The following is an 18385-nucleotide window of genomic DNA, read 5'->3' as shown; positions in this document are numbered from 1 at the left end:
AACAATGCCTCTCAATCCCAACCCCTTCAGATGTTCCAGAAGGATACTATGGTCGATGGTATCGAAAGCTGCTGAGAGGTCTAAAAGGACCAACAGAGTCACACTTCCTCTGTCAATTCCCAGTTGGAGATCAGTCTTAACCAGATGGTGGTCCATCCATGACTGGTGGTTTCAGCAGCCCCATAACTGCACTTGGGCATCGGGGTGGCCCAGAGCGAGTGGTGGTGTAGAGCACATAGGGTGCCAACCACCCCCATTGGTTCCTAACCCATGGGGTACTGGGTTCTGTTGTTTCTGAGGTGTTCTGAGTGTAGATTCTCTGGTAGCATATGAGATTTTCAATGACAAACCATGAATCCACTCTCATATGCTACCAGAGAATCTACACTCAGAACACCTCAGAAACAACAGAACCCAGTACCCCATGGGTTAGCAATCCATGGGGGTGGTTGGCATCCTATGTGCACTACAACACCACTTGCTCCTGGCCACCCCAGTGCTTTTCAGGTGGAGTTATGGATCTGCTGAAACCTCTATTATTCCCTAGGGGGGTGGAGCTTAAAGAGGTGTAAACTTCAACAATTCCTAAGAAATCAGCCCTTTGCCCTATTACTTTGGAATCTGGGTTGTGACAGGCACGCCTTGGGGCACTGCTACCCAACCCACTGTTTTGCCCCTCAGACCCCCTTTCTGCCCGGAATACATGTAAACTTCAGAAATTCTTTAAAAACCAGCCCTTTTCCCAATTCCTCTGGAATCTGGGTGGCAGCAGGCATCCATTGGGGCACTACCACCTGACCCACTCTTCTGCCCCCAAAGCCCCCTTTCTGCCCCAAATCCACCCCAAATAACATCAACATCACACATCATCATCAACAGCAGAGCTTTGCAAAGAACCAGGCAGATTTCCAAAGGTCATGCACATGCACATCCACCCCCACCAGAAATGCAACTGATATACACACAACAGTATGAAACAACAACAATGACATTCACACTGCCCACATAGTGTGCACACTGCCCCACTGGCCAATGAGGGTAAATTTTACCCTTAAATTTCCTTAAAAGGAACAAGGAGGCAATTGCCAGCATATCGCCCATGCTTTTGCTGGCCAGTCTGCAGGCTGGAAGGGCCGGAAATTCAAACAGATGTAAAAACTCAAAATGGAGACTGAAGGAGAAAGACTTTTCGCGACTGCAAAATGGAGTTCCAAAACAGCCGAAACAACAAAACGTTTTGTATCCGAAACAGGGACGTTTTGTTTCAGCTACAAAATTTTCTGTTTTGAGCATTGAGTGTTTTGTTTCAGCTACAAAACAGCCAAAATGGCCTGTTTGGGGCACAAAACATTTTGTATCTGAAATGAAATGCACACCCCTAGCTATCGCCCTTTGGATCGAACCAAGAGGCATGCACCCCTGGTGCAGCCTGTTCTTAAGTAGCTGTCACCTGGAGGGGGTGGAGCACAGGCAAACAGTCAGGGCCCTGCCCAATAGAACTCTCTTCCCTTCGATTAACTTGCCATCATAATTCCAGCAAGAATTGCAGCAGCAGCAATAGTAGGCAAAATTACAACTTATGACAAATACATGATCAGCCCTTGCATAGTTCTTTCAAACTCTAAACATAAGCTGTTGAGGATCCAGTCTGGTTTGGGAACATGGTATGTGGGGAAAGGGAAGCGTTAACTCTTTGCCCTCACCATGGTTCAGACTGGGGCTCCCAACAGTTGCTATTTTCACCAGAAGTAAAGTTCCATTAGCACCAGAATAAATATCAGGTGTGGTGGACATATTAAACTTGTATTTTACGGATCAAAAATGCTGATGACTAAACACATTTGTTAGACCAAAACATACACCCCCACTTTCCCTCAGTTTGAAGTTATGGAACAAACTCAGCAACATTTTTAATATACTACTGTCATCTGGACATTTGAGACAATCACGCAGAGCTAGGTCTCTATTTATTTCCCCCCAAGTAAGAATTCTTCCTTATCCACCTTCATGAACCAATGAACCAAAAGAATAGTTCTTATGATATTCTTGTTAGTGATGAAGCATCTTTTAGATGCCTAGAACATCAGAAACACCCCTACTGGATCAAGCCCAAGTACAGCATCCTGTTTCACACAGTTGCCCACCAGATGCCTCTGAGAAGCCCACAGGTGAGCAGGAATGTGCACAGACTGGTTCAGAGGCCATTCTACTGGCCTCCAGACCGGTCCGGACATGGGCGGTTCGGGGTTCGGAAGGGTAGGGTGGGGGGTTCCATTAAGGGCGCGGGGGGGGCTTTACTTACCCCTCCCGCGCTTCCCACCTTTGGCGCCATAATTATTGTAAAAAACCCGGCGGCAGGATCCCTCGCCGCCCGCTTCAATCGAAGACGATGGCTCCTCCGTGGTAAAAGGCTTCCTAAAGAAGAAGCGCAGAAGGCTTCCTAAAGACTTTTGCAGACAGCAGGGAAGGGGGCGGGAGGACATCCCCCTGTCACCCGCCCGTTTCTAGAGAGCGAGCGGTCGGGTCCGGGGCGAGATTTAAGGGGGTGGCAGGGGGCTTCAAGGGGGCGGCAGCAGCAGGGTCTTCAAGGAGGCTTCAAGGGGGCGGCAGGGAAGTATCCTGCCGCCCGATTGTTTTTACCACGGAGAAGCCATCGTCTTCGATTGAAGCGGGCGGCGAGGGATCCTGCCGCCGGGTTTTTTACAATAATTATGGCGCCAAAGGTGGGAAGCGCGGGAGGGGTAAGTAAAGCCCTCCCACCCTTAATGGAACCCCCCACTCCAGTGCCGGACCGCAGCTCCGCAGTTCCGTGCACACCCCTACAGGTGAGCCCACAGTGGCCCACCACATACTGCCTCTGAGGCTCGTGGAGGTCTATAGCCACCAGATTAGTAGCCATTGATAGACGTGTGCGCCATAAATTTGTCTAAGCTCCTTTAAAAGATACCCAAGCTAGTGGCCATCATCACATCCCATGGTAGAGGAATCTAAAGATTAATAGACAAAAGTAATTCCTTTTGTCAGACCTAAATCTCTTGGCCTTCAGTTTCATTGGATGACACCTGGTCCTACTGTTGTGACAGAAGGAGAAACATTTCTCTCTGTCCGCGCTCACTACTACATGAATAATCTTATACACCTCTATCATGGCTCCCCAGAATCACCTTTTTTCCAAACTATAAAGCCCCAGATGCTGCAGCCTAACCTCATGAGGGAGGTACTCCAGGCCCCCTGATCATCTTGGCTGCCTGCTTCTGAACCTTTTCCAGTTCTACAATATCCTTCTTTAGATATGGTGACCAGAACTGTATGCAGTATGCCAAATGTGGCCGCACTATAGATTTGTATAAGGGCATTATAATATTAGCATTTTTATTTTCAATCCCTAATGATCCCTAGCATGGAATTTGCCTTTTTCACAGCTACGGCATACTCAGTCGATACTTTCAATGAGCTGTCCACCACAAGCCCAAGATCTCTCTCCTGGTCGATTACTGACAGCTCAGATCCCAACACTGTATATGTGAAGTTGCGCCCCCCCGCCGCAATATGCATCACTTTACTTGCTTGCATTGAACCACTTTTGCCATTTTGTTGCCCACTCCCTCAGTTTGGAGAGATCTTTTTTGAGCTCCTCACAATCTATTCTGGATTTCACTACCCTAAATAGTTTAGTGTCTGTAAGGGAAGCATGGCAATTTAGTCCCCAAATAGGAGAGCAAAACCAGTTTGGTGAGAATTCAGCCAAGCAAGAGGTCTGGAGGCAGTTCTTTAAGGATTTATTTAGAAGTTACAAAAGGATAGGAAAGCTGAGCTTAAGGTTAAAAGGGGAGAGAGACAAAAACAAACAGCCATCTATGGAGAGACAAAATGGAGACCAGCCCACTATTTAATAAATTTAACTACCTTGTCCCAGAGAAGGGCCTTCTCCCTTGCATGATTTAACACACTCCCATCTGCTGTACCGGAAGGTGGGTACCGTAAAATCCCTATTACCAGTCAAATCTGTACTTGTGTCAGGGCACCGATACATTTGAGTATTGGTGTTTTGCATAACTTGTACTATTTTTATTGTTTTGTTTGTGTGATGTAGGGTCAATGACAGTAATAAAGAATTCATTCAAAGTGGGGTAGTGCTAACCTTCTCCTCAAGCTGGGTGTCTCCTTTGTGATAAAGGGGGACCACTTGTGTGCCTCCCTACACAACTCCATGGTAAACTCCATGCAAAACGTCTTGGATATCTGTTAGCAAACTCTTGTTCACAAAACTCCAGGTAGCAAAGTTTCTCTGGCCTGAGCCTTGTTTTCCTCAAGATCTGCTTCCAAACTGAGCCACCTCAGGAATGTGGCCCCTCCCACAAACTGTGTGACTCACCTGCAGCTAAACCCTACCCACTGTCTGTCTAGGCACAACTGAAACGGAAAGTGCCCTGTCAAAAACAAACCCCTAGCCAGACAGAAATCAAATCCTAGAAAAGACTAGTCCTAACAAACTTAGCTTGTCCTCCCCCCGCTTGTTTATTTATTTGCTTGCTTGCTTCTTTAAGAAAGCAAAAAAAGGTTTGCTGCCTCCCCAGCCTTGTCTTCTCAGGAGCTGTTTCCAAACTGAACCACCTCAGAAATGTGGAAGGTAATTTGAAATTACCTACAGGAATATGAAAGTATATATTATTGTCTTCATATTTCAGATAAGGCACTGAGTCTGAGAAATAATGGCTTGCCTAAGGCCATCTTCCATGGCAGTTTCGAACCAAGGACTTCCAGGTTCATGGGTCAGTTGGTTTAACATACTGGACAAGAGATTTTTATTTTTATTTTTATTTTAAAAAATGATAATTATAGAGCACATTCAGAATTAAAAGCATTATAGAAATTAATGTAGAACTATATTGTTTCAAAGTGTAACCTATTAACATCCACTAATTTCCGGTACTTGCTTTGGTATAATGTGATTGTACTCCTCTGAAATTGATCCAACCCTGAGAGAGCTATACTGCACCAAAAACTGAATGTATGAATCAACTCTACACTGCTTTGCTTTTTTATTTTGCTGTGAACAGATGGACAACTATATACTAGGACAGCCCTCCAAAATAAACTAGAGCATTCTATTAGGCCATAAAAAAACAGGCAATAGTGTCTATATCAGTTAGATTATCATAATATAGAACATATTGGGGGCAGGGGAACATGTTTTTGCCTAGTTCAATAAAACAAAAAGTGTTGTTCACCGTTCCATCTATCACTGAAACGTATTGGCAAATTTAAAAGAAAAGTTTACAAACTGAAAAACATAATGCAACTGAGCATATTGAAGTACCAACATAGTTAAGTTTTCCTATCCACTGTTATTTCAGAGTTGACATGATTTCCTTCTCCATCACTTTTACCCATTTTACTAAATCATTTCAGTACAAATTACATTATGTAATGCACCACATAACAATGATAATCCAGAAGCAGCTTCCGCTTGAGACTAGTGCCTGTGCTTTAAAAAAACATAACGGGGTGGGGAGAGGTGTGGAATAGCAAAACTATGATTCCTTGGAAAAACCCCACAAAAAGGCTTGGATATATGTCCATAAGAAAAAGAAATAAGGAATCTGAATTTACCCTTCAGAATAATCTTTTAAAAGAAATTAAAAGCAACTCTCAGATAAAACAAAGCTGCAAAGTAGAGCACTTAGCCACAGAAGTCGTGTGATTTCTGTGACTTGTGCAATGCCTGAAATGTTTCAGTTCTGGCATACATACGATTACCCTGGAAAGAAGAGTGTAATCATATAGCTTCTGGTCACCAGGAGCTATGGGTTCAATTTAGGACATCTATGTTCAAATTATTTCAGCTATGTCATATACTTAATGGGCTTTAAGCTTGTCACTATCACTCTGCCTCAATAGGGATGTGAAGAACATTCTGACTTGAAATGGGCCATCTTGAGTGCTTCAAGCTTGAAACAGAACACTCTTTAAATAATGGGTGTGTTTTGAGTTCAGAGCAGAACAACCTCTGTTTCGAGAAAAATGTTTCAACGTTCTGAGCGCCATTTTGGATGCCTTTCCCCTGCTTGCTGATTGGCTTTCTGGCACTGTCTTCTGATTGGCATGCAATCTCCTTGTTTCTTGGTTAGCTTGTTATCATAGGCAAATGTGCTTCCATTGGCTGGGGGGAGGGAGGGGGAACACTTTTGGAGGGAATTTCTAAATGTATTCAAAAGGAAAGTCTCTTGAAGAGGATACATCAGAAGAGGAGGAAGGAATCAAGGATGCTTTGATTTTGTGGTTTTCTTTTCTTAGCACTGAGTACAATATACTGTGTTATTGCTGCTATAATTATCTGGTTTTGCTGGATCTCAGATTGACAAAGGCAGAACATGGGTGATTGCCTTCCCTGGGTTGTGGTTTGTTTTGTTTGTGAGATAGTGTTGTGGTGAGAAATGGAGAGTGGCAGCTCTCTCTGTGTTGTTTGTTGGTGATTGTTGTGATAAATGCCATGTCTGGCCTTGAGGTTAATTTGTGCTTCACTTACTGCTCTGCAATCTACACTGAAAGGTGTCCTCAGTCAAAATGTGGCTGAAGTTTCTCTAGTTGAGCTTATGGCTATGCTTGCTGCTAAGTAAGGATGTTACTGTGGCAGCTGTTACAATGCTAGGAAGTAATGTAAGGAGGCATAATTGTGTGAGAGAGAGCAAGTTGTGCCAATGATGTTACTGCAGCACAGGCACAGTGGCTGGCAGCAGATTCTGGGTCAGTGATTCTTTTTTTGGCCGGACTGTGTTTGAAATGTGTGTTCTGTGCTGGGAGGAACAGATTCTTTTTTACTGTGTGCTTCTGTTTTTCCAAGACAGTGTTGAAAAATGCATTACACTCTGTGAGTGTAGCTTGTTTCGGCTATAGGAACAATGGGGAAACTCAAAACACCCCATTGTTCCCCATGGGTGGTTATAGGGACAATGAAGTGAGTTGGGTGGTAGGGCATGAAGGGTGCTAGCTACCACCCAACACAGAAAAGAAATGGGCAAGCGGGTGATTTAATTTTGTTTATCTTGTCCCCAACCCTCCTATAGGATTCTATGGGGTTTGGGGTAAAGGTTAAAATTTTGTTCAAAATCACCTGCTTGCCCATTTCTTCTGTGGGTTGGGTGGCAGGTTCCACTCTTCGTGCCATAACACCCAACCCACTTTGGTGTCCCTAGGAGACACCAAAGTGTCTCAAAACATTTCAAGTTTGTTCCGTTGAAACAACCAGTTGGACCAATTGTGTTGACAGAATGTTTTGGCCATTTGCATTTCAAGCTGAGCTTGAAACAGAACACAAAATCCGTTTTGTGCACATCCCTATACCTCAGTTTCCCACTGTAAAATTTGTTTAAAAGTAATCTGATAAACAGGTGCATTTAAGGATAAGGAAATAGTAACTGATCTTAAAAATACAGTGGATTATAAGCAGGGATGTGGGTATTCTGAGGGTGGTTTTCTAAAAAAAACACAAAACTTTCTTGTACAAAACTTAGGTTATCCAAATTCTGAAAGGTGGAATGCTGTGACTGCTTATTAACATTAAGCAAATGTGTATATAGTAACTTCAAAAGGCAGTGTAGAGCAGGGATTCTTAGCATGTGGGTCCCCAGATGTAATTTGACTTCAACTCCCATAATTCCCAACCAAAGGCTACTGGGGCTGGGGATTATGGGAGTTGAAGTCCAATAAAATCTGGGGACCCACACGTTGAGAAACCCTGGTGTAGAGCACTGGCCCAATAACTAATGAAACTCCTGTTTAGTTCCCTCCTTATCAGCTTCTGAGATTTCACTAGTATTGCCCATATACATTCTAACTTTCCTTCATAGCCACAAGGAATATAGCTGCATGTGTTTTTAAATGAATCTGGCATTCTCAAAATGTTACATTCTACAATGAATGCAAAATTCCACACTTGTGGAACTGCAGTATACACATTCTGCAGAACTAGATTCATGTAAAAGATTTCTGTTCACAGGGGAAATGATGGGTATGAACCCAGAATCAGCTTCTTATAATCAATAATACCAAAACAGCCCCTAGATGATTTGGTAATCATCTATATTAGGTTCTGCTATCTGGGCAAAGAGACACCTTTTAAAGTGGTGATTCTCATGTTTATCAGGTAGGTAGCAACTATGCAGCTCAGCATAGCATCCCTTCCAGTGACTGTTGCTGCTGTGTCTCTTGTGTTTTTAGATTGTGAGATTGGGAATAATCCATAGCAGAGTGAGACCACTGGGTAGCAACAGCAGGATAATGAATGTAGTAGAGAATCTAGCTGGTTAGCAGCAACCTTAGCCTGCAACTAGAAAGGTTTCCCTGGAATAGCTTTTTGAATTACACCAGCTAAGAACCATATACTGACTTGATCAGTAATATTCAGTCTGGTTTGGTTTTGTGGAAGGATGTTCCAAAAAGTTCAATAATTTCACAGGATGAAAATGATACTTTAATCACATTCAACCCCACAAGCATGCTGTCCTAATTAAACTGCATTTGTTGTACTGAATTGTATTATTTCCATGAGATTCCACTGCATTATGATTAAAGCTGCAATGTAACAATGTACTGATGTACTGAGTAAGTTTATACAGCTTGATTTTTCACATCTTGGAAACAGGAGTTGTGTACAAAAACAATTCCTAAAAGACTTTAAGAAATTAAAACAACAGCTATTTACACATTTAAAGTGGCTGCATATAACTGCTTTTTAACCCATGGTGTCAGACAACATAAGGAGGAAGAGAGAAATTTCCCCTTTCTTGGTGGTAGAAATCTGGAGCTACCTCCAGCTGTTCATATACTACAAGTTCTATAGCTCAGATGTGCTATAATAGATCCATCTGGATATCATTACATGGCATCAACCTCATGTACATCTATATAGCGAATTTATCAAACAATCCACAACTCCTTAGGCCAGCCATTACGAAATGAAATGGTAAATTAATACATTTGTACAATCATACAAAAGATACATTTGGGGGAATCCAAATACAGCGGCTGCAGCATCCCTCTACGGTTCCAAGTAGTATGAAAAACTAGGCTTTCAAAAAATAATAATAATTAAATTGTAGTCTAGATAATTTTTACAGTTAGCTTAAAAAAAACAACAATCAAGACATTGGAGTACAAAACCAGCTCTCCCGAAATATAGTCCATGCATATATATAATCTAACACTCCCTCTTTTGCTCATGGAAATATGCTGCCAGATGATGGTTGAAAGAGAAAGTCACCATGTCAAACAACAGAACCAGTTATATATCCAGTATGAACGCTCTATCAAGCAAAGCAAACCATCTCTTTGCTGGGATGTGACACTATTTACTGACTAGGAAAAGTGAATAAGAAAAACTCAAGATAAAATAAAATAAAACAGGCAAATACTAGATTTCTGGTTAACAACAATCTACTGAAATCCCTCTCAGGCTTATTGACTTGTATGAAGGATTATCTACTCCTAATCCAACACTAACTATCCTAAGAAAACACTGTGCCCTGTTTCAGCAAGGATATTAAAAGAAAAAAAATTGCTGCTGGTAAAATAAACCAAAGGCATTTCACATACACATTAAGTGTATTTTAGCATACAGATTTATTGTTTAGAGAGCCATGGAACTAATTAGTCAAAACAGAAACCTGTGGCACAACCTCACATTTCTCCCAACGGTTAACAGGCATAGTACTACAGCAGCAACTTTGCTATAAACAGAAACATCACCCTAACACACTCTTTTTTACAACCTCTGTGTTTCAGTATAATTTAGCTTTTTTACAACCTTTGAGTAACAGCATAATCTACAAATTTTAAAGCATTAACAGACCTTGGTATAATCTGACTAGGTTTTTAACACACACAAGAAGTATTAGATATTTGCTCTCTTACCTTTAATGAACACTTGCTGAAAGAACATTCACAGTCAAAGACAGTTTTCAGTATACTGATGTTATAGTAATCCTTCACTTACACAGGTCAGCTGCTGCAGTTCAGTACTAAAATTGTCAGATGAAATGGTCAGAATTACCCAGTGGCTTGATAAAAATCAGCTTACTTCAGATCTAATCTGGCAACACTGTGCAGATAGCTCTGCATGACCCAAACTGCAAATATTGGAGAACAAGAATTGCTTGAGGCACAATTATTTCCACCAAACAGGAAATAGTTATCAATGCTTATTAAAGGGGGTGGGGGGCAACTGCAGTGCAATGACAGATTAAAGATGCTGAGGGGAGTGGCAAACTCTTTGACTAATTTGAATAATCTAAAGAACTTCAGCAGCATTTCAGAATTTGAAAAGGGTTATTTCTGTTCAGGTAAATATAAATCAGGCCTTTCTGCCTCTGACTCATAACTTTGCTATTTATCACAAATGCATCCACTTTCAGATTATTAATCATTGTTGTCATACACAAATCTGACATTTATGCTACTTTAGATTTCACAAAAGTTTAAAATGCTGATTTCTGGCCCTCTTAATAATGGAAAAATTAGGCCTTTCAAGCTTAACAACAACAGCCACCACTTTAACATGTATGTAGCACTGCGCTCAAAGTGCTTCACATACATTAACCTGTTGAAATCCTTACACCAGCTCTCCAAGATAGATTGGTATTATCTTTATATTGAAGAGGTCTGAGACTGAAAGAGAGCAGCATGGCTAAATTCACCAAGTGAATCCACAGCATGTTGAACTACAGCTCAGTTGATTATTGGACCGCTGGCAGAGTGGCTGTGAATCTCACTGTGATGTCAGGCACCCTCCACAGGGGTAACTCAATGTCTAATGGGTTAGGAGAGATGGCTGGCAACATGACAACAAGCAAGGATGACAGACACAGGTGAGTGCAGCTCAACTTCAATCTTTATTAATAACAGAGGGTGGAGTTACTTCACTCTATCAGAACTGTCTGACTAGCAGAACTGCACTGTGTTCCTTCACAGTTGCTAGTTTTTTCCACCCTTTCCTTACCCTGGCACCAACCTCAGCTTCTGGGACTGCTTCTTCTCACCAAGGGGTTTGGTCCCTTGCGTTCACCAGAACTGGCACTGTCCTCTGATTTGGGACCCAGGTTCAAATCTCCAGCCAGAATGCAGACTTATGGCTGCTTGAAGGAGGAAGCATTTTCTTGCTTCTTCCTCCACTTGGCTCCCTGATGCTTTTGTGGAGACTGTTCTCCCAGGTGTACTGATGGGCCCTGCCCTCACTTTTTCTCTGGGTTCTCTTTTCAGGTGAGCTTCCTGAAGACTCTACGTACTGCTCTACCTAAATCATGTAGGTAAACTATTTTATCTATCGAACAGCTCTCCAGAGTCAGGATGTAGTCAGGAGATAATCTAAAATCACCCCCTGCACAATCATTGTAGCTGCATTAGCAGAAGCCTTCGACTGCACAGGTGCATCCATTCTCTAGTGCACATGCAGCCATAGGATGTCAGTCATAGAATTTATAGCAGAGGTGAGTGTGGAGCACTGGCCTTGAGGAAGGATGAAGAAGAGTGACTAAAGAAACAAGGCCTGGGGCCTCAGATCCTCCCCGCCTTGTGAGGAAGCTGGGTGACCAAGATGGTGATATGAAAGCAGCTGGCCTTATTAGCTCCCACCCCCCTCGTTACTTTTCTTCTTCTTTTTGGCCTATGTCTGGACTTTTAGAAACCTTTTTAATGATGTTTTATATATGGACTCTCCTAGAAGAGGATTTAATCAGTTTTAGTTCCTCCCCTCACTTTTAAAACTCTGCTCCTCTGCTTGCGATTTGCCTTTGGGAGGAGTTATGCACTCAACCAGCCAGAGCACTGTTGACCAGCTGGCTGACTGGTCAATTGCTTAGGGGTTTTCCCTCTCCTCTCTTTGGATTATTTGGTTTTTAGTAAAGGACAACAGATTATTTTCTGTTGTAAACTTTTGAGCTAACCTAAATAATGGGCCAAAAAAAGAAAAAGGAAAAAAAGCAGCATATTAGCCCAGAAGTGCAAGGACGGGCGAAAACTTCAAAGCAGACACGTATGGATACATATATGGCAATGAAGGACAGCAAGACACTAAAAGAGCCTGTAAGTTCGAACCACCCTGTTCCCACATCAAATAGATTTGCACTCTTGGAGAAACAGGAAACTGAGTTAATTGAAACAGCAACAGTTATTAAAGAAAGTTGCAGGGGGATAATGATAAAGAGCTTTTAATGAACCAATCTCTTGCATCAGCTGGAGGGCTGGATCCAGAAGAGTGCCCCAGTTTATTAATAGATTTTATCAGAGAACAATGTTTACTAACAGCTCGGACTGTCTTTGCAATATTTGAAAAATTAAACCCGATTAGTCAGAAGGTTGATTGTATTATGACTTCAGTTGAAGCCCCTACGCAAAAGCACTCTTTTAGTACAGCTAGCTTTATCACATAGACTTCTGTGAACAGAAATGTGGTGGGCAGAGGGAGTGACTCTGGCAAGATGTCTGATACCAGAATTCTTCAGACTAAACAGGTCACACTTCAGATAATTATTAATAAATACAATATGGGAAAGTGTTGGTCCACCCAGAAGGCTATTCAATTCTGTTTAGGTCAACTACTTCGTTGTCACCTTCAAAGTGTTGATATCTTAGAAACTGAATGGTTGCCCTCCTCCCCGAAGTGCAAAATAATTCTGTTAACTTTCAGTCAATCTACTGTTCCTTTGATGCTTTTCAAAATGAGAGCTTCTCTGGCTGACTATCAAATCTTTCCTGTCTGTGTTTTTCAAAACACCTCCATTTTCTCATTACTACTGGCAAGTGTTAATATGGCAAGATCTTCGACAGCCAGTCTGAATTTGCATGACATTGATAAGCCAACTGCAGAAAATGTGCTCCCACAGCCAGTGACTGAGATAGTTTCACATAAACAAGGCCTTACAGCTGAAACTCTGGACAGCCTTCGAGAGAATATCTTAACCTTCTCCTCAAATGATTCAGCGAAGGAAATGCAGCAAGGAGTAAATGAAATCAATAAAAATCTGCTTAATCTCAAACAGGTTCTGTCCTCAGTTCAAAAAACTGTGAGTCTTGCAAAAGTTGGTCAACGGCACACTGAGTGTAAGCTATTTGATAACTCTGGAATTTCAACTCCTGGTGAAATGGAGGTTGTAGAGAAATACAGCTCTGCAAATGAAGCATCCTGAGACCCAGGATGGGAAGCCCATAGTAAGATTCTTGGCTTTTGGTTCAATAGATATTTCTGAGACACTGCTTGCAAACCAAAACCATCTGACAGGAATAGCTCCAGAGAGCATTCAGCAGAACTCCAATGCAGTTTCTATGGAACCAGAGGAAAATCAGCAATTCCCCTCTGAGCCTATTTCATCTTTAGAAAAGCTGGAGGACCTTCTAGGGCCCCTTCCATCTTTGCCTGAACTTATAGAATCTTTGAAAAAGGATCAACCCAGTCCCAAGATGTCCCCTCCATCAGACCTCCAAATAATAGAGCAATCTCCCCTGGATGTCTTTCCAACGGAGTTTGATAAGGCCCCAAGCTCTACTAATCCAGTTCAGCAATTAAATCCGCCTGAGGAGCAGGCTTCTGTCCCAACCACTGCTGATCTCCCCAAGTGACAATTATCAGATCAACACGGATTCTCCCTCTGCACGTGGAATGTAGCTGTTTGGGCTTGCAAATCTAGAGATATCTCTTTTACAGAATACCTGTCTAAATTCAATATTCTTTTCCTGCAGGAGACTTGGGCCATGGATAAGATTGAGGTGGATGGTTTTTATGTACAATATGTCAACACCCTGCCCAGTGAAAAAGGGAGATAGATCCAAAGGAGAAATGGCCATATTAATAGCAACTGGACTTCATGTGAAGATTACCCCGATGCCTTTTCATGCCCTGTGGGTGACTGCAGTTTTACTGCAATTTAATCATGTTCAATTGGTTCTGATTAATATATACTTAACCCCTCTATCTAAGCATTCCCAGGTAGGGCAGCAATGGCAAAGCCTAGGTAAATATCTAGGAGAAAGCGGTGAAGCCAACCCCCTAGCTTACATTCTAGTGGGAGGTGACTTCAATGCAAGGATGGAACCGGATGACACAGCTTTATTTACCTACTACCATGCTATCCCACTAGAATATATGGGAGATTCCCTCCCCCCGCCCCCGGCTGGCCAAGGATTGGAAATACAATTTTGGAGGCCTGTGTTTGACCCAGTTGGCCTATCGATTTGATTTGTGTATTCTAAACAGAACAGTGAGTGGAGACCCCCTAGCAGAATTTACTTATTGATCTGGGAACAGGATGTCAACCGTGGATTACTGGCTTACATCCCGTAACCTGGTTATTTATTTATTTATTTATTTATTTACATTTATATCCCGCTCTTCCTTCAAGGAGCCCAGAGTGGTGTACTACATACTTGAGTTTCTCCTCACAACAACCCTGTGAAGTAGGTTAGGCTGAGAGAGAAGTGACTGGCCCAGAGTCACCCAGCAGGTATCATGGCTGAATGGGGATTTGAACTCGGGTCTCCCCGGTTCTAGTCCAGTACTCTAACCACTACACCACGCTGGCTCACGCTGGTTAGTGGTGGTGTTCAAATGGAGGTTGAGACTCGCCTTGATAGCGACCATCTCCCTTTGATTATAAGGACGAACCTGCCAGCTGGGACATCCCATTCTAAGGATAAACGCAATTTCACTTTGGAAGTGGTGGCTGGGGAAGTACGGATTAAATGGGATGAGAGATGGGCTCAAGTTATGGACATTTTTCTAAACTCGGACGATATGATGGGACTTCGTGATGAGTTAATAAGGGGAGAAGTTGGGCTTGTATATGATCATTATGGGACACTCGTTCATATGACACAGGACCATCTTGTGCGGCAAAGAACTAATTATAACTGCCGGCCAATGGGTAGAGCTAGAGGTTGGAACGACCAAGAGTACGTAGCTGCCAAGAAGGCTCTAGTAGCAAACTATAAATTGTACTGACAAGACCCTCAACGTGCAACTCTTTCAACACTACTAGTCCTGAAAAAACAATATAAATCCTTGATTAAAGCTAAGAAAAGAGAGGCTAAAATGTTGTCCTGGCAGTGGCTGATTGTTTCAGTCAGAGAGAAGAACTCCCCTCTCTTCTGGCATATTACAGCTGGCTGCTCTGAGCATTATTCCTCCCATTTGACTAGTCAGGTCCCTAATGGGAATTACATTTTAAAGCTCTTTATTTGGCCCAGGAGGTGGAACTAGCCTCAGTAGATTTTAAAAATGTCCCGCTCCCTGAATGGCCACCTGTTACAGTTGCTGAAGTTAAGAAGCTTATTGATTCCTTAAAAGTTGGCAAGGCCTTGGGCTATGACTGTATCTCTTCTGAAATGATTAAGTTTAATGTTAATTGGTGGGCCCCTGTACTGGCAGCCCTCTTTACATGCATAGATTGAACTGGGCTCATACCTGAAGACTGGGGCATAGCCATAATAGTACTCATATTTAAAAAGGGGGGTAGACGTGATCCTGCCAACTACCACCCAATTAGCCTGTTGAATATTGTAAGATTTACACGAGGCATTTAGATTGGAAGTTGCAAGACTGGATGGAGACTGAAGGTATTTTGGGTGATGAACACGCTGGTTTTAGAACAGGGTGGTCAACCATGGACCATGCCCTGGTATTACACCACCTGATTGAGAAATATAGCAATAAACCTAAGCCCTCCTTGTATGTGGCCTTTGTAGATTTCAAAGCAGCCTTTGATTGTTTCAGTCAGAGGATCTTGAGGATAAGCCTCTGGGGAAATCTTGAGGATAAGCCTCTGGGGAAAACTAAGAGGCACCAATATTGATAGGCGCTTACTCTTTCTTATTCAGAAGCTCTACGATAACACCAATGTGAGAGTGAGATGTAACCCTCAAGGCTCACTTTCACATTTAATAACCACTAGTAAAGGAGTTAAACAAGGGTGCATTTTGGCACACACACCCATTCAATCTCTACATAAATACCCTAGCTAATAATCTCTCTGATCCAGCGCTACATTCCCCAACTATTGCAGGTGCAGCTATCCCAATTCTGCTGCATGCGGATGACATTGCTATAATTTCACGAACTCCTGTGAGCCTTAGGAGAGTGCTTAGGCTCTTGGCCACCTATTGCAAGGACAACCACTTGGTAATTAACTTCCACAAATCCAAAGTGATGGTCTTTGCCAAGAGGCCTAAAAGATTTAACTGGAGTATAAAAGGCCATTGTATAGAGCAGGTCAATAGTTTTAAGTATCTGGGTGTGGTTTTTCATGCCACTGGGTCATAGAAGGCCCAGGTAGACTACGTTGCCCAACAGGCACAAAGAAGTGCTTCAGCAACGTTAAGATTATTTCGCTCCAAAGGTGGAGAGGTTATCCCTGCAGTGTTAAAGTTATTTGCTGCTGAACCATTGGCCCAACTTCTGTATGGTGCACAACTGGGCCCCTACCCTAACTATAGGCCATTGGAGCTAATCCAATCCAAGTTTATTAGAGCAGTATTCAGGGCCCCTCGATGTATCTCCAACGCAGCATTAAGGTTGGAAACGGGCCTCCAGAGGGTGGAAACAAAAGCATGGATTTTAATCCTCAGTTATTGGTTTAGGATACATTTCTCCCCTCTGGGATTGATCCCTCTTAGGTTGGCCGATAGGTTTCAATCCACCTGGACACAAGCACTGATGGGTAAATTGTCATCACGGCCTCTCTGCTGAACATATGTCATTATTAGATTATAGTCAAACCAAGGATATCCTCAAACAGAGGGTCTTGGACATTGAACATCAGAACAATTTAAGATCCATCCCAGAGACCATAAGAGGGCACCTTGGTGATTTTAACCGGAAACCTGTTATCTATCTATTATCACTCTCTTTACCAAGGCATCACAGGGTTTTCCTAAGAGCAAGATATGACACCTTACCATCAGCGGTTTTATCTGGAAGGTTTCAGAAAACCCCTCTGGCCAGTGGGTTATGCCCCTGCGCTCAGGTGAGGTCAAATCTGGCCACCATGTGCTGCTCTTTTGCCCTTTTTATAATGATAGCCTGTGCAGTCTCCCTTGCTATTTCTTACTTTATCTATTTCTATTTCTTACTTTTTTTTACCTTACTTTCTCCCTTGCTATTACGCTTTCCCGGTCAGACCGCTGAATTTTACACCACACTCCTTCTTGCAGATAAGAAACCTTCTACCACCTACAAGGTTGCCAAATTTGTGCAGCTGCTGTTAAGATCTGTCAACAGCTAACCTCCAGCCCTTCTTTTTAGATGTTGTTACATGAGGCTTCTATGTTGGTGTATTATCTATGATTTACTTCTTATCTGAATGTAGTATCTGAGTGCATATATAACTGATCACTGATCATAATAAAGCTATTCATTCATGTATTAATTCACCTTACATGTTTTCTATACAACATTTATGCTGCAGCCCTGACCCAACATGTTATCCTCATCATAGATATAAGAGTGGCTTTTGTTTTGGATTGGGTAGCTGTACTTGCAATCAATTTGAAAAAGAAATCGGGGAGATATTTGAAAATTCTAGAAATTCTAGACACAGAAAATTCAGGATTCCATTTTTAAAAATATAAACAAAAAGAAAGATGGTGAAAGGATACGATGTTGCTGCAGCAGGAGAGGACAACCTTGCTGGTGTTTGGCACATATTTCTTTTTAAATGCCTGCATATGTATTTTAAAATGCCTTGTAGTGAAATGGGGATGTGGACTTCTGAATGTTTTTCTTTTAGCAATAAAACAAAACATCCGAAATATTTACATGATGGCGCCAGTGTGGGGAAGGGTCAAGTTGTTTCTCTTAGTGATGCCACATGTACAATCTAATAAGTGTCTGACATTTACACAACTTCGGTACAGCACTAGCTACTCCAACCAACATACCTGGGCAGAGAAATAACATTTTCCTAGTGAGAATATACTGCCATTTGAACACTGGCAGAATGTGATTTCCCCTACAAGAGACATGCCAGTTTCAGGAAAGATGCCTGGCTGTTACACAACACTGAACAATTGTGCAATCATTCAGTGAGGGAAGCAGGATCAACTGGAAATGTGTTTCTAGTTGACTAAATGATTTGTTTTGCAGAGGTTAAAATATGTTCTTGCCTTCGTGAAAATCAGAGCCTATTTTGATAACCATGGCAACTGTGGGAAAAAGTAAGATGTGTTGACCTTCCTCAGGCTGACCCAGTTGTATACATGCCACCTGCTGCTGCTTGTTTGCCATGTACAAAGCTGAGCCCAGATCAGATTTTGGATTTCAGTTGCAGCCACAGCTTTTTGAAAACTTGCAATGAAATGCCAAAGCCCAATTCAGGCTCAGATAAGTATGTGGCAGTTGGCA

At 42.3% G+C, this 18385-nt stretch overlaps 1 protein-coding gene across 16 annotated transcripts in view; it reads right to left on the bottom strand.

Moving 5' to 3' along the window:
• CHRM3 (cholinergic receptor muscarinic 3) overlaps nt 1-18385 on the bottom strand; it is a 417691-nt gene that overhangs the window by 142601 nt on the left and 256705 nt on the right. For 4 of the 16 annotated variants that reach the window (XM_053300703.1, XM_053300714.1, XM_053300723.1 and 1 more), the window contains exon 2: nt 9913-10019. The exons of 9 other annotated variants lie outside the window; for them this stretch is intronic. The gene's annotated coding sequence lies outside the window, so the exon portion shown is untranslated. Of the gene's footprint in view, nt 1-9912; nt 10192-11008; nt 11048-18385 lie in introns of those variants that run through there. 3 more of the 16 variants (XM_053300728.1, XM_053300754.1, XM_053300764.1) reach the window with 3 other exon arrangements.

Source organism: Hemicordylus capensis, chromosome 1 (genome assembly GCF_027244095.1).
Source record: "Hemicordylus capensis ecotype Gifberg chromosome 1, rHemCap1.1.pri, whole genome shotgun sequence".
Lineage (NCBI taxonomy): Eukaryota > Metazoa > Chordata > Lepidosauria > Squamata > Cordylidae > Hemicordylus > Hemicordylus capensis.
Note: the sequence above shows the minus strand (reverse complement) of the source record. Positions and strands in the feature narration are given on the sequence as shown.